We start from the raw sequence: 16,739 nt of genomic DNA, 5'->3' as shown, positions 1-16,739 counted from the left end.
CTCACCCACAGGCTTTATGCCTCCAAATAACATCTTTGGGGTTTGTTTCTCTAAATTCTGCAGGTGGACAAGTCCACCTTCCATCCCTAGTGCACGTTTTACCAAGACTCCATGAAATGGCCATTCTTCCAATGCTGCTATGAATTACTATGAAAACACCTCAGAATGTAAATGCACACAAACAAAAATTGCACCTATTTTTCAAGATACTGGGCAGGCAAAATCCCCTCCTAACTCAACCCATTCATGCTGCGCACTGCATGCTGCTCACCAGCCCCCCACTGGCTGCCTGACCCTGACCATTTATGCAAAATTACAGGCGTCAATGGTCTATTGAGTGAGAAACCGCCGAGCCTCAAGCCCCAGCCAGATGCCTGTAACATCCCCACCTGCAACTATCAACCATTTTTGACCAAATGGGGGGGGGATGGGGAAGTTATAGCTGAAAGTTCTGATGATCATTGTGAAGCACAACACTTTGGTTTTCTGGACCAGTGAATCAGTGTCTGGTCTCAGTGAGGGCAGATGGCCACTGAGCGCTCGTCGGGCCTTGCTGAGCCTCAAAAGAAGCTCACGCGGTCCAGCGAGCGGGGGTGGATGGCGGTGTCAGCAGGGCGAGTCTCTGACGAATCGGACGCGGTTGAGTTTACCCATCCCTATTTGGCCCACTTCAGCCAAATGGTCGGCAGCAGCATCCTTCTGGAGCTCCAGGTGTCCTGCTTGTTCATCCCTGGCCGATGGCTGGTTGGCCACTGTGTGAACAGAGTGCTGGACTAGATGGACCCTTGGTCTGATCCGACATGACACCTCATGTTCTTAAGTTCAGTGTCCTGGCAGTACACACATCATGGGCAGAGGAAACCTGGATTCTGAGATATCATCCTTTATAAGGAAATTATAAATAGTTCACCCTGCTTGCTGGCCAGCCACGGAAACATTGCAGAAACAGCAATGGGCTATTGAAGGTTGAACATGTGTGACTTGTTCTGCACTGCTGACTGCAGTGGCTACTTAAATATAACCTTTCCCTGCCAGGGAAGTCAATAATTCTGCGCTCTATTGAGTGCTATCCCCTGTAAGTGAAAGTAATATGGATTTTCGCTCCCTGTCATCTCCGGCTATGTATGTTGTTATAGCTATAGATATGGGTGCTATGGAAACACATTGCCCCACTGACATTTTACATTGCATTTTATTTCCCTCCCAACCCCCCGTAGGTGAGAGCATTGAATTTTCCTCCCAACGTGCTCTCAAAATTAATCTTTGACTTTCGGCATATAATGATTACAAATGGAGAGCCAAGAAAATTATTTTGTGAGTTTTTGTTAGTAAGATTTAGTCATTGCTACATGCTGGTTCTCTAAGACCATTCCTGGTTTACACACAATCACACCCCTGTTCACACAGTGCTCTATTCACACATGGGCCTCCCATATACGCGCGCGCACACACACACACACACACACATCCTGCCTGGCATCTTTAAAATGACTTCTGTTTTTTCTTTTTGGACAAGAATTATCTGACCAGAGTGAAACATGCCTAAGTACCTCCCAATTAGATTACTGCAACATGTTCAACATGGGACCATCCTTGAAGAGTGTTAGAAAACTGCAACTAGTGCAGAACGCAGCAGCCTGAATGCATTACTGTGACTGTAATGGAGTCACAGTAATGTAATCAAAATGGAGAGATGGATAAGAAATAAATTTAATAATAATAATAACAACAACAACAACAACAACAACAACAACAACAACAACAACAATGATGATGCAGTTCTGCAACAATTGCACTGGCTGCCAATATGTTTCCAAGCTCAATTGAAGAAGCTGGTTTTCAGTTACAAAGACCTAAATGGCATGATGCCAGGATATCTGAAGGACCACTTGCTTCCACATGAGTTTGCCTATATCTTACTGTTGTCACCTGAGACCCTGATCTATGTCTCACAACCAAATGAGTCTCGTTTTGTGGGAATATAGGACAAAGTCTTCTCACTTCCTGAACTTCTGAAAAATGGTTCTACTTCTGAAGAGTGGTCCTACTCACATTCATTTGAGCATGGGAGAACCTGATGAAGGGCACATGATCAGGGATCCTGTTTAACACCTTGGTAGGACTTCTCTCTCCAGGCAATCTGAAATCCCATTTACTCCAGGAATTTCCCATGGTTTTCAGTGGAACTTTACTCCCATGGAGCCAGTCGGTTCCGGATCATGTCCCAGCTCTTTCTGCTTGACTGATCCTATATTTTGCCCTTTGGAAAGAACAGACACTTAGCTGAACCCCCCAGAGTTGCTTTGGCATGTCTGTCATAAAAATTAATAAGGTGCCAAGCATGCAGTAAGTAATGACTAGGTAGCAGCCATGAATACCTTGCTGGAGAGATCTAAAGAAGTTGGAGGTTTTTAATTAGCAAACCTGCCTTGACAACATAGTAATCATCTGGTGTCAATTTATCACAGTCAATGGCCTAAGCCCTGCTCTGGGTTTCACAGATGAGCCAGGAACAAGGAGGACAGAGATGTCTGCCCCTCTTTCTCCCTTGCTTTATTCTTCCTACCAAGACGTTTAGCAAAAGGTGATGGCTTGTCTCATTTTGTCTTCAGAGAGCCATGCTCAGTTTGGTTTGTAGACATTGACCCTTTGAGGACTAGGGTTGGATGAATCTATCAATTCCAGTTTCTCTCAGCTTCTTATTTTTCCAATCTGGAGTTTGCTTCATCCTGTTTTTGCATCTGTTTTTGTAATTAAACACACACACATGCATATATTTGTATTTTCCCTAATCTGCACATTTTTGTATGCAGTTTTGTCTAATATATGTATTTTTGCAATTTCCCCTAATGTAACATACGCTGCTGTATGCTTTTTTAGGGGTGTGCTGTGTTCCGTTATGGATCCCCGGATCCGAAGTAGAGCGGGCTGATCCAGACCTCCGAAGGCTGGTTCCGGAATGGAACCTTTAACTGTTGTGATGAAGAGGGAATTTCACCAGGTTCCCCATATATACAAATGACACCTGTTGAAATTCCCTTTTCGTTGCAACTGTTAAAGATACAGGCTCCCTGTCCTCCTTTTCATATGGTCACCCTAACATTTTCTGCTTAAGTGATAACAGTTATTTATAAATGTACATCTACACAGATGAATTAGTATATGCAAAATGTATGCAAATCGTGTCCTGTCTTTTGGCGATGCATTTCCTCTTTTTCAACAATGCGTATGTGGTCAACCTGCTCCCACTCCACTCATTCAGTCAACATGTGCATTGAAGGGAAGAACAGAGCTCCTGTCAAAGTGGGAAAGTGTGTGAATGTGTTTCTTTTTAAGGTTTAAGTGCATTAAAGAGTGAAAATTACTGTAGCTTACTTAGCATATTAGTTAATCCTAGGGCTGTAGATTTAACTTCACATTAATCAGAATCAACTCAATTGTTAATCTTGGATTAAAAGTTGCCCTTCCCTTGCGTAATAATCACTCCAACAACAATTACCCTTCCTGGACTCATCTGCCAATACATTGAACGTCTCATACCCTTGCAGTATAGAAATGCAATAAATAAATAAATAAATAAATAAATACGCCTACCAAGAAACATACCCATGTTGTTGGGATTTCAAAACTTGGCTTTCAGAGTTAAAGTACTGTGTGTGTGTGTGTGTGTGTGTGTGTGTGTGTGTGTTTGGGGGGGGCGGTTACTGTAAAGATAACAACTACAGGCAATTGAAACTGGCAGTGCTCCATTAAAATTCATGTTGATAGGTTTTTTAGCCTCAGGGTTCAGTTCTCACTAAGGTGGTAAAACTGTCTCTGAGCTGTACCATTTCAGATTTCTGGCGTATGTGTGGGAGGGGAGGCTCATGCAACTGAACGCTCCTTTACATATAAACACAAGCACACACATGTTAAGAACATAAGAAGAGCCCTGCTGGGTCAGACCAAGCGTCCATCAGCACTCTGTTCACACAGTGGCCAACCAGCCATCAGCCAGGGACGAACAAGCAGGACATGGTGCAACAGCACCCTCCCACCCATGTTCCCCAGCAACTGGTGCACACAGGCTTATTGCCTCAAATACTGGAGATAGCACAGAACCTTCAGGGCTAGTAGCCATTGATAGCCTTTGCCTCCAGGAATTTATCCAACCCCTTTTTAAAGCCATCCAAATTGGTGGCCATCACCACATCTTGTGGTAGCAAATTCCATAGTTTGACTATGAGCTTTGTAAAGAAGTCCTTCCTTTTATTTGTCCTGAATCTCCCACCAATCAGCTTCATGGGATGACCCCATTGGGTTCTAGTATTTTGACCTCCCTTAAGTTCCCAGATTCCATCTCAAAGCTCATTCCAACTCAAGTCCTTATCAGGCTGCAAACTTCATTTTTTCTGTCTGTTTGAATATAAGAACTGGATCAGGCCAAGGGTCCATCTAGTTCTGCATTCTGTTCACACAGTGGCCAACCAGCCATCAGCCAGGGACGAACAAGCAGAACATGGTGCAACAGCACCCTCCCACCCATGTTCCCCAGCAACTGGTGCACACAGGCTTATTGCCTCAAATACTGGAGATAGCACACAACCATCACGGCTAGTAGCCACTGATAGCCTTCACCTCCAGGAATTTATCCAACCCCCTTTTACAGCCATCCAAATTGGTGGCCATCACTACATCTTGTGGTAGTGAGTTCCATAATTTAACTACGCACTGTTTGAAGAAGTACTTCCTTTTATCTGTACTGAATATATATCTCCATGGCCTAGTTTTCACTGAGGTAATAATGCTGTGTCAGTCAGGCCTCTGACTTCTAGTTTTCTCTCTCTCCCGGAGAGAGAGAAAACTAGAAGTCAGAGGCCTGACACAGCATTATTACCTCAGTGAAAACTAGGCCATGGATGTTCTATAGTACTGATGGGTCCTGAGCTTGTTTGCTTTAAAATCATTTCAACTCTTGTCTACTACTGTTAGAGAAAACATGCTGAACTCCCAGCTTTGATGAAAAAATAATATTAAACGCAGCCTTTCGTTCTAAAAGTAGGTGCTGTCGTTACTGAATTCTCAAGCCTTATTCCTTTAGGTTGAGGGCATTTATTTGAATTTGATAAATGAATTAATCTGCGTAATTGCTTAAAAAGAAAACAAATAATTGATTAAAATCTTTAATTGCAATATATCCCTAATTTGAAAGCAAATCTAAAGCAAGCTGCTGCCACCTATTGACTGAAATAAGTAGTGTGCCTGTAGTAGGATGAAGTTGCATTACTTATTTTTATCTGTAGGTGGCAGCAACTTACATTGTTTTCTTCTCTATTTTATATCTTCAGCTTTCAGTACAGTTTAGGGCAACTTGAGTATGTCCAAGATCAAAGTAGACATGATGTTACACATGTTTTTGAATCCCATTCATGGGATTCTCCTGCCCTTTTTTTTAAGAGGAGAGAAAGTTAAGCATACTGATTTCCTGCTGAAATTTTCCCCACCACAAACACACTGCTATTTGCCCATGAACCTCATTTTGCAGCCAACCTGCCAGCACCAGCTGCATGAGTTAAAGCACTTTCCTAATTCACTTTGTTCCTACTGGGCTCCACCAAGTTCCACCCATTGATCTGTCCTAGGCCCTGCCCAAGTAGCAAAAGTCATTAAATCCAATATGGGCAATGCCAATACGTGATTTATCTGGAGAAGAAGGGCTTTTTCATTCAATTTTTCAGAAATAATGTCATATGTATTTTGTTTTTTGCTTCAATGTATTTGTAGTAGTTGCTGTTGTGTGCATATTCACTCTCTATCAAAATTATTTTTCCATTGGCCTCATTTGACCAGCCACATGTATGCCCCTTTTACAGATAGGTAACTGAGGCTGCAAAGTATGCTGACCATATGGGGGGGAAAAGACAGGGCTCTTGTATCTTTAACAGTTGCACTGAAAAGGGAATTTCAGCGGGTATCATTTGTATATATGGAGAACCTGGTGAAATCCCACCTTTCTCTCAGCAGTTAAAGCTGCAGGAGCCCTGCCCTCTTTTGTAACTGATCATGCTACTATAGCTCCTGCAGCTTTAACATCATTTATGATGTTGATCAAGTACTGTTCGTGCAGAAAAACACTGATTCCACCTCAACCCTTCTTTTACTGCAGAGAGAGAGAGAGAGGTTAAAGCTACAGAGAGGAATCACAGCAGCTAAAGTGGCAATCGCTATGGATGAGGACCAAAGAGGAATAAAATACAAGGCCCTTCATGTTTGATTTTGTAGTATCAAAACACATTCTGAGGCCCTTATGTATAAAGGATGACAACTCCTGTGATGGCCTTTTTGAAATAGGGTGACCATATGAAACCTATGGCTCCTGTATCTTCAACAGTTGTGTGGAAAGGGGAATTTCAGAAGGTGTCATTTGTGTGCATGCAGCACGTGGTGAAATTCCCTCTTCATCATAACAGTTAAAGCTGCAGGAGCCCTGCCCTCTTTAGTATCTGATCATGCTAGTATAGCTCCTGCAGCTTTAACTGTTATGATAATGAGGGAATTTCACCAGGTGCTGCATGCATAACAATGACACATGCTGAAATTCCCTTTTCAGTACAACTGTTAAAGATACAGGAGCCCTGTCTTCCTTTTCATATGGTCACCGTACTGCAAGGCGACTGACTTGCCAGACTAAGTCATCTGGTAAGCTTATGACAAACCATGAATTTCATCCCAGCTCTGACAGGCTGCAGACTGCGGCCCTGATGCCAGTCCTGGGCTTTTACTTTAGAGCACTGAGACAGCTCAGAAGAAAGGGCAGCTCCTCCACCCATTCCCCGCGCCCCTCTCCGGGCTCCAATAAACACTGACATCTCTATTACTTTTCTGAAGCTGCTGGAAATGAAATGAGAACATATTTGCTTTCAATTTGGCCATGCATATACATTATCTACATAAGATCCATAAACGCACTCGAACGGCAAAAGCCCGTCTGATAAATATTTCTAAATTGCTTTGTTATCAGTAAAAACTAGGTGTTATGTTATCTGTCACTTCCACACTTGGGAGCCGGCTGTTAGCTGTAAGGGTGCAAGACTGATCATTGTCTTAACTGCTTACAGGAAGGAACGCTACCGGCGCTAGGCCTTTGCTGCCATGGCAACTGTCTAATAATTTGCCGGCTAACATTTACGTGATAAACAAGCTCAGAAATCACTGTTGACTCACACCAGGGGAAGGGAAAAGAAGGGAAATAAAGCCCCATATGCTTTCTGCTGAACTTTTCTAAACAACAATCTCTTTGCGCAAGTCGTGTGTGTGAGAGAGTGTTCTGATTTAGCATTAGGAGGTGTTCAATCTTCTCCAAGAAGTAATAAGATTAAGCAAGTCTTCCCCTCCCTCAACTTCTGAAAGAAACATGGTTCATTTGAATATGGATGCAGTGTGGGGATGATGAAGAAACCAGCATCTCCTCTGGCCACTAATGCTCAATTGATTAAGAAATGCATTTGTACTCTTTTCAGATTCCATACCTTCCGATGGGATGAACTGCAACTATTTCCTCACAGTTTGTACTAGTTGCTGCTATGTAGCAAATGCGCACAACATAAACAGCACACCATATCTAGCAAATGTGCCTGGTTGGCTGGTTGAATGACAGCTGTCATAGTTAGATCAGTAGTTTTCTCACTTTCTGTCTTCAGAAGGGTCATTCTGCATTGGTGGCCTCATCTACACCAAGCAGGATATTGCAGTATGAAAGCAGTATATAAAAGGCAGGAGCCACACCAAGGAGGATATAGTAGTATGAAAGCGGTATCTGGTATGTGTCAATGGGCCCCAACAGTTGTCAGTGCACTTCAATGCCTCTATAAAGCAGTAGTGTGGCTCCTGCCTTTTATATACTGCTTTCATACCGTTTTCATAGTGCAATATCCTGCTTGGTGTGGATTAGGCCCATGTGTCTGCTAAGGATGCATGTATGCTGTAGCACATTCTGGGAAATATTTTAGTGTACACCCAAGAGTGGGTAGATATGTTAAGTCCATTTCCACAGATTTCCGCTTTTCCCCATCTGAAAGTCCTTCCCATGCTGGTTCCATGCCAGAGGGTGGAGTTTAGGGAAACAAAAACAATATGTATTTTTGTAGGCATTTTTCAAATGGATGCATTGATCGCATTAATAGTCACTATTGACTGAAGTGGTTTTGTCTGCACATTAGGAATGTCCAGAGTGTTTCATGTGCATTTGTCAAATTTGTGCACGTTGTCAAACACATTTGTCTGTCGAACGCATCGCAAGCCAAGCTGGAAATGTACAGATTTTGGGCTGCAAATTGTGTTAATTACTGTGTTTGGTTCTAGGAAATGTGGATTGGGTGCACTGGTAAAAAAAAACCAACCCTCAACAAAGCTAATTTCTCACCCAACCCTATGCACAAGGGTGCTGTGTTTCAGATCATATTGGATGATTTGGAACGTCTAGATTTCTGAGTCGTGACCAACTAATATCCGTTTACTGTAATTTGTAATAATCACTGCAGTTTGAGTAGGGATGTCAGAGAAATCCATCTAGGGGGTGAAGCTTGATGAACTTACACAGATTCAGCCCACCAGACTTCAGCCTGTTTTTTATCCTGCAGAGCCAGGCTTGCTCTGCAGCAAGTCGCTTACGTTCATCTTTTTCTGTATTTCTAATTTGTGCAAATTATGGCCTCAAATTGTGCAAGTTCCAGCCAAAATGCACACAGTTCGCACAAATTGCAGCTGCAATGCATGCATTTTATGCAAACTGCCATCATAATTTGTGTAAATTACACCAATTTGTGTAAATTGCTCCTGCAAATCTCTAGATGCACCAATGACATCTGCCTCGAAAGAGTTCAGGGGAAACCCACAGCTCAACCCACAAATTCAAATCAAGTTTGGCTCACTGCAGAATTCCATCCAAAAGTGAGATGGAATTTCAAGTGGCAGATATCCCTGTGTTAGAGTGAAGTACACTGAAAACACCAGGATGGTTCACGTCAGCCCCATAATGTGTTGAAAGAATGCTTGAGGAGGTTGCAGGGTCATGCTGTGTGGTTCCACCCCCAATGCAGATACATGCTCTGGCCATGCCACCACCCTCATCACCACCCCAGCCACACATTTGCTAGCCAAGTGAATCATAGAATAGTCTAGTTGGAAGGGGCCTATAAGCCCATGGAGTCCAACCCCCTGCTCAATGCAGGAATCCACCCTAAAGCATCGCTGACAGATGGCTGTCCAGCTGCCTCTTGAAGGCCTCTAGTCTGGGAGAGCCCATCCCTAGTTCATTGGTTCCATTGTCACACTGCTCAAATAGTCAGGAAATTTTTCCTGATGTCCAGCCGGAATCTGGCTTCCTGTAACTTGAGCCCATTAGACCATGCCCTGCACTCTGGGAAGATCTAGAAGAGATCCTGGCCCTCCTCTGTGTGACAACCTTTCAAGTATTTGAAGAGTGCTATGATGTCTCCCCTCAGTCTTCTCTTCTCAAAGCTAAACATGCCCAGTTCTTTCAGTCTCTCCTCAAAGGGCTTTGTTTCCAGACCCCTGATCATCCTCGTTGCCCTTCTCTGAACCCCTTCCAGCTTGTCCGCATCCTTGGTGCCCAGAACTGGACACAATACTTAAGATGAGGCCTAACCAGTGCAAAATAGAGGGGATCCTATGTAATGAGCTCCTCTAAATTCCCCCCAAGGTCCCTTCTTGCATGGTGGAGCAAGTACAAACCCCCTTTCACATGTTGGTGGTGGAAGGTATAAACTGGAAGAAGTGCATTATGCCAATAGTTGGGCCTTTACCAGGCTTGGGGGCCAGAAAATGCCCCACACCGACACCTTCTGGATCTAGGCCTGGCTTTATCCATGAGGGGGGAGCTTTTAAACCTGTCATCTCCCACTTCCTGCCTTAAGTGGGACAGTCTAGGAAAAGATGTGCCACTTGATTCTGCTGAATGTCTACACTTAGTAATCAGCGGGAAACTAATTATCTTCCTTCCATCTCTCTCTTCATCTTCTATGAAGACTGCCCTGGCATAAAATCTTCGCTCCCATGAAATTAATGAAGGTTTTGCTATTAGCTTCCAAAAAAAGAAGAAAAAGCTAGCATTGTAACCCGTGAGCTGTTAGAAACGCTGCCAAGATCTGAGATGAAATGCCTCTATTGTTAGGTATTATATTTACTACATGATTGCCTGGTTTCAATGTTTGATAAGCATCTGATCATTAAACAGCTGTTCTCCTCTCTACATTTACAAGTGTAAATGTATTGAAATGATGTCATCTTTATGGAAAGATAGATCTGTCCATTCTTACCAAGCTAATTGGCTACCCATGAGAAGACAATGGGAACTGCCACCTCTGATTGGCTTCCGATGGAGACAGAAGACTGGATGCAGTACAGACAAGACGGGTGGACATAGAAGATGCATTAGGATGGTATAGTCTTTCAAGGTAGCTATTCTGACTCTTCCATGGAACATCTGCTCCCCAACCCAAAGCAAATGGTAATTTTGGGAGCAGGATTCCTTGGTCATCTAAAGGGCAGTGGGAGAAAGGATGGACCTGTGAAAGGATGGTAACTGGAAGACAGATGAGGTTGTAGAACGTATATTTTGCTCCATTGATTGCATTCACTGCCCATAGCCTGTCATTCTGTACATCAAGACAGCAGGGAGATTGGCATAGGCAATACAAAGGTGTCTTGTGTCATGTTAGAAAATTTATTATTATGAGCCAGCTGTTCTGCAGTGCCAAGTGTAAAGGTAACTTCATTTTCTAGATTCTCCTATAGGGTTTTAAAAAACTGTCACCCACCAGATGTTCTGGACTTCAGCTTCCAGAAGCCCCAGCCGACATGGCCAGTGGACATGGATTAGAGATGTAGACAACTAAAGAGGCAGCAACAGCAATGGGGAAAGGGCCTCAGGGATTGGCAGTGGGATCTCTGCTGGAATGGTGGCCTCGGACCTGGCCACGGTGTGACACATACCTTAATTACAACCCAATTGGATTACTGTAATGCACTCTATGTGGGGCTGCCTTTGAAGAGCGTTTGGAATCTTCAACTGGTTCAAAAAGCTGCAGCCAGAGTGTTGACCGGGGCTGGTTACAGGGAGCATACAACTCCCCTGTTAAAACAGCTCCCCTGGCTTCCAGTTTGTTTCTGGGCACAATTCAAAGTGCTGGTTATGACCTATAAAGCCCTATATGTCTTGGGTCCAGGTTATCTGAAAGACCGTATTCTCCCTTACGAGCCTGCTCGTGGTTTAAGATCTTCAGGGGAAGCCCTTCTTTCAGTCCCACCTTCTTCACAGGCACACTTGGTGGGAACATGGGAGAGGGCCTTCTCGGTGGCTGCTCCAGTGCTCTGGAACTCTCTTCCCAGGGAACCTAGACTGGCTCCCTCCTTGGTGGGCTTTAGGAGGCAAAGACATTTTTTGTTCCGGCAGGCCTTTGGCAAATAATCTGGACCTCCGTCTATGCCAAGGACATTTAAATTGTCATGTATTTAAAATGTTTAAATGTTTTAATATTGGGACATACTTAATATATTTTTAACTTTTGTATATTTCTATTCATAGGTTTTAAATGTATATGTTTTAAATTTTGTAATGTCGCCTTGAGGCCCAGCATTGGACAAAAGATGGGATACAAATTATTATTATTATTATTATTATTATTATTATTATTATTATTATTATTATTATTATTAAAGTACCCAATGATACCAAACCCTGACACAATTCAGTCCTGCTCCATCCGGGATTCTATCATCAGGAGACATGATATGGGATGGAATGTGAGCGGTTTTAGCACCATGGACAGCACCAGAGTTACCAGCCCAGGGCTTGGACTGAGTTCAGGGCCACAGAGAGCTGTCCTGTAGTGAGAGTACTGACAAATTATCCAGCACTGGCTTAGAGCAACAGGCAAGGTTTTATAGCCAGGCCCAAAGAGTCCTTCTGGGAGCCACACTTCCTTAAGTGCTGCACCTGGTTTTCTTAAACTTTTGTAAACTGCCCAGAGAGCTTTGGCTATGGGGTGGTATATAAATGTAATAAATAAATAAAACAATAAATTAAAGGCCCAGTGTCCATTTCTACAATCACTGGCTTCTTCTGGGTGGTGAGGGTCCGGGCAGCTCTTTGAGAATGCTCTGAGAGGCCTCCTGGAAATAAAGAATGTGGGATCCAAGAAGGCCTACTTGTGAAGGTCTGGAGTCACTGCCACTAGAAACCTCAGTCCCAGAGAGCTCCTTGTCCTGTGCCATGAAAAATGCCTGGTCTTCATCTAAAACCCATGGTGGATGGTACTTTGCAAGGTATGTGTAATCTGCCCCTTTATTCTTGCAACTGTATTTCTTTGCTTTGTATATCTATCTTGTCATATCCTCTTTGAGATACTTATCCAAACAGCATATAAAAATAAGAGCCCCATCGCACCAGCGATTTAGTGCACTCTTGCCATGCCTGGTGTGTGGATTTGCAGCACGATACTCATATGAGGCCGTACCTGTCATGCTGTCACCCCACCTCTTCCCTAGCCTTTTCCATCTTTTCCTAGAATGCCTAAAGTCTGGATGATTTTCCCTAAATGTGTTTTCCTTTGCTGGGGGCGTGTGCTGTACGGGAGCCTTGCATCTCAGGCTCAAATCATTTTTTAAAATCGTACTACACCTGAATCTCTGCAGAAACAGGATTGTACTCCCCTGATGTACTCAAAGGGCCAGACTGAAGGGTCATTCCATTTTTATTTATTTTATTTATTTATTAAATTTATATACCGCCCCATAGCCAAAGATCTCTGGGCGGTTTACCAGGCAGAAAGGCGGTCTGGTTGAAGTACTCAGCTGATAGGACCTGTCTTGTTAAAGGGGGAGGAGCAACCAATGAACTGAAGGGAGAAAGAGAAGGGGCAGGGTATTTATTTTATTTATTTATTTATTTATTTATTGCATTTTTATACTGCCCAATAGCCAAAGCTCTCTGGGCAGTTCAGAAAAATTAAAACCATTTGAAGTATAAAACAACAGTATAAAAACATGATATAAAATACAATATAAAAACACAACCAATGGAGTGGAAGAGCAAACAAGCAAAAAAGCAGTGGAGGTAAAAAACGTGGAGACAAAGCAGGAGATGGGGGATTACGTGTGATGGAGCCCTAAATCACTTGCAACCTTGAAAATATCAAAATAACTAACTTGCAATTACAAGCAGATAAAAAATATTTTTCAGTGGAAACAAATGCAAGGCTTTTATTTGTTTCTTTGCTCACTTACCATGTTTATATTCCACCTTTCTGTCCAAGAACTCCAGGTGGTTTATAGTTTAAAATAACGGCTCAGAATTTAATAGATTCTGAGAACCTATTAAATTCTCAGAATTTAATAGATTCAGAATTTAATAGATTCAGAGAACAGAGGAAAGAGACAGGGAGGGAAAAAAAGGAAAATAAACAAATCCAAGTATAATGACCACTTAGGGAAAGGGTTCTAAAATGTGATACTGTAACTCATGACATGTGTCCTCAATCACACATATCTTGATACACACATCTGTATATGTTGAGTAATGTTTATTTGTTGTTTCAACCATCATGGGTCATATCAACTTTGCAAACACATACACCAGCAATACAGGTAAGCACACAAAACCTCTACAATACAAAGAAGTAAAATACGAAAAGATACTAAAATGGTTTTTTTTTTATTAGAAGGGGACCACAAATATGTAAAAGTTACTTTTAATACAAAGAATTAAAATAAGAGACACCCTGGCCCTTTCTACACCTAAAGATTATCCCAGGAAAATTGAGGGATCGTGCCTGCATGCTCCCGGCATCCCCTGTGTGTCATTTGGATGCACAGGGATGATCCCGGGGGGAAAGGCAGGTGTAGAAAAGAGTTTACATTAAAAAGTCCATAAATGTATAAAAGTTAATACTACTGATACATTAAAACTTCATGTTAAATTTCATCATTATAGTTCACCATATTGACCTCTATGAATCTGTATATGTGTATAGGGACCGATGCAGAAATACAAGGAACTTGGGCAGAGTCATGTGTTGGCATGGTCAAAAGTAGGTTGTAGTAACAATGGCAAAGGTGAAGAATAAAGAACCCACTTTACAATGATACCAAAATAGTTACAGAATGAAATGACTGGTTAGATCACTAACTACCCTTAGTTGTAGAAGGTCCCGAATCGCAGCAAGAGTGCAAGTGAATGCAGAGATGGGGAATTATGATTTGCCAAGTAAGGAGGGTGCATGGGTAATAGCAGAATGGTATTTGGAAGCCTATTCACAGTGGGGGAAAGTCAAGTTTCAATGGCAGAGGCTTGGCCATACGAGTGACACAATGAACATATTTATTTATTTACTAGCTGTACCCTGCCACGCGTTGCTGTGGCTCAGTCTGGTTAAATTGAAAAGAAAGAAAAGACAAAGCGGATGTTTCTAATATGTTTAATTTCACAATGCTTGTGGATATACAATATTTTTAGTTGTTCCATTGTCTGTGTAGATATAGAGATTGTCTGGTTTGCCGACTCTAGAACACGCAACATGTAATTGTCCATGTGAGAAGCAATCTGTGTCTAGATCTAAACCGCACAATTCTAAAGATTGGCCCTGAGCTTTGTTGATGGTGATTGCAAACGCCAATCGAATTGGGAATTGCAATCTCTTAAATTGAAATGGCATATCTGTTGGAATCATAAGAATGCGAGGAATGAGGACATCTTCACCTTTGAAAGGTCCTGTCAAGATTGATCTCCGACTATAACAATTGCCACTTCGTCTATAGTTGAATCTTCGCACATGTTCTCCAGCAGGCGTTTTGTCAGCATGAATAACAATCTTGTGTGTATCAGATGGCATCATGTCAATTGCTGTTTTGAACAAATGTACTAAATTGTTTTTTTCGTGAAGTAGCTGTTGCAGTTTTGAAACGATGGACCTTTTTATGCCGGTATAAATTCAGCAGCGTGCATTCAATTCATCATTGCCATCACCAATTTATGTTGACTATCTTGAAACGGAAGGAAGGAGCCGGCTTTATGATAAATGTGTCCTTTGACTTTGAAAGTTGGCATAAATGGAGCTGTGATGATTTCTGCGCCGAACGACGTCATTTGGAAGCAAGAGTTGTATTTCCTGATGTTAGATAGGAAATGCTTTGATTCTGCGGTATATCCGGCAAGCAAAGTTTGTAATGGCTCTGGTGGTTCTCCAAGTTGAAGCAGTTTAATTTTTCCAGCAGCGCAACACATTCCTTTTGTTTCTCCATTAAATTTAAGAGCCTTGCAATAAGGAAACACTTCAGTCATAGTGCCGATGAGAACATGCCACCTCAAACTATAATCATCAGCTGGGTTGTACCGGAATGCAAGGCGATTGTAATCGTGTGATTGTTTACCACGGAGTCGTGTTTGACGCTGATGTGCTGTTTCTCGTTGACGTCTTTCAGCCACTCTCAGCCTGTCGCGTTCATTCTGTTGAGAACAAAGCAGATCTGAAGCTGTAGAATGCGATTGCTTTGCTCGCAACCGTGCATCCTCAAGTCTGGCTGAACGTTGCTTGGCTGGTTCCTTGGCACGTATTTGAGGCATTCATTTTCTTTTTTTCTCGTTTGCTGATGCCCGTTCTTCCTCAGTCTGATTTGCAATTTCTCGTCGCAGTGCTTCCGCTCTGCGAGTACGACAACCTAAGAGTGATCTTCTGCGAGGCATTATTTGGATGAAGTAAAGCAGATTGTTTGGTTTTTAAAAAAGGATGTTTTTACGGTGAGGAGGTTAGTGGAAACTCCTGGCAGTTACCTTTCTTCAGAACGTGTAACTGTCACAGGTGTGACATCTATATTCACTCAGCCAATTGTGAGAGAATATGCAAATAGGAGAGGAGGCAGAGGCAGTGGATTGGCCTACTAGTTGGCGATATCACAATGACTTATAAGAGCAAATAGGAGAGAACATGCAAATAGGAGAGAAGGCAGAGGCAGTGGATTGGCCTACTGGTTGGCGATGTCACAATGACTTATAAGAGCAAATAGGAGAGAACATGCAAATAGGAGAGAAGGCAGAGGCAGTGGATTGGTCTACTGGTTGGTGACGTCACAATGACCTATAAGAGCAAATAGGAGAGAACATGCAAATAGGAGAGGAGGCAGAGGCAGTGGATTGGCCTACTGGTTGGTGATGTCACAATGATCAGCAGGACTGGTTTTGAGGAGGCCTATTTCTTCGATTTTAAGACAAACTTTTGACCCCATAGAGAACATAGTTACATAACAACGCTTGCGTATTCGAACGCAACGCTGTGTCAAAATTTCAAAGCAATCGGTGAAGAACTTTCGGAGATATAAAAGCATGTTTTTACGGTGAGGAGGTTACTGGAAACTCCTGGCAGTTACCTTTCCTCAGAACGTGCAACTGTCACAGGTGTGACATCTATATTCACTTAGCCAATTGCGAGAGTACATGCAAATAGGAGAGGAGGCAGAGGCAGCGGATTGGCCTACTGGTTGGTGATGTCACAATGATCAGCAGGACTGGTTTTGAGGAGGCCTATTTCTTCGATTTTAAGACAAACCTTTGACCCCATAGAGAACATAGTTACATAACAACGCTCGCGTATTGTCAAAATTTCAAAGCAATCGGTGAAGAACTTTTGGAGATATAACGACGGTAACGAACGGTCTTTTTCATTTTTATTTATATAGATTTATTTATT

Source organism: Elgaria multicarinata, chromosome 4, assembly GCF_023053635.1.
Source record: "Elgaria multicarinata webbii isolate HBS135686 ecotype San Diego chromosome 4, rElgMul1.1.pri, whole genome shotgun sequence".
NCBI lineage: Eukaryota > Metazoa > Chordata > Lepidosauria > Squamata > Anguidae > Elgaria > Elgaria multicarinata.
Note: the sequence above shows the minus strand (reverse complement) of the source record.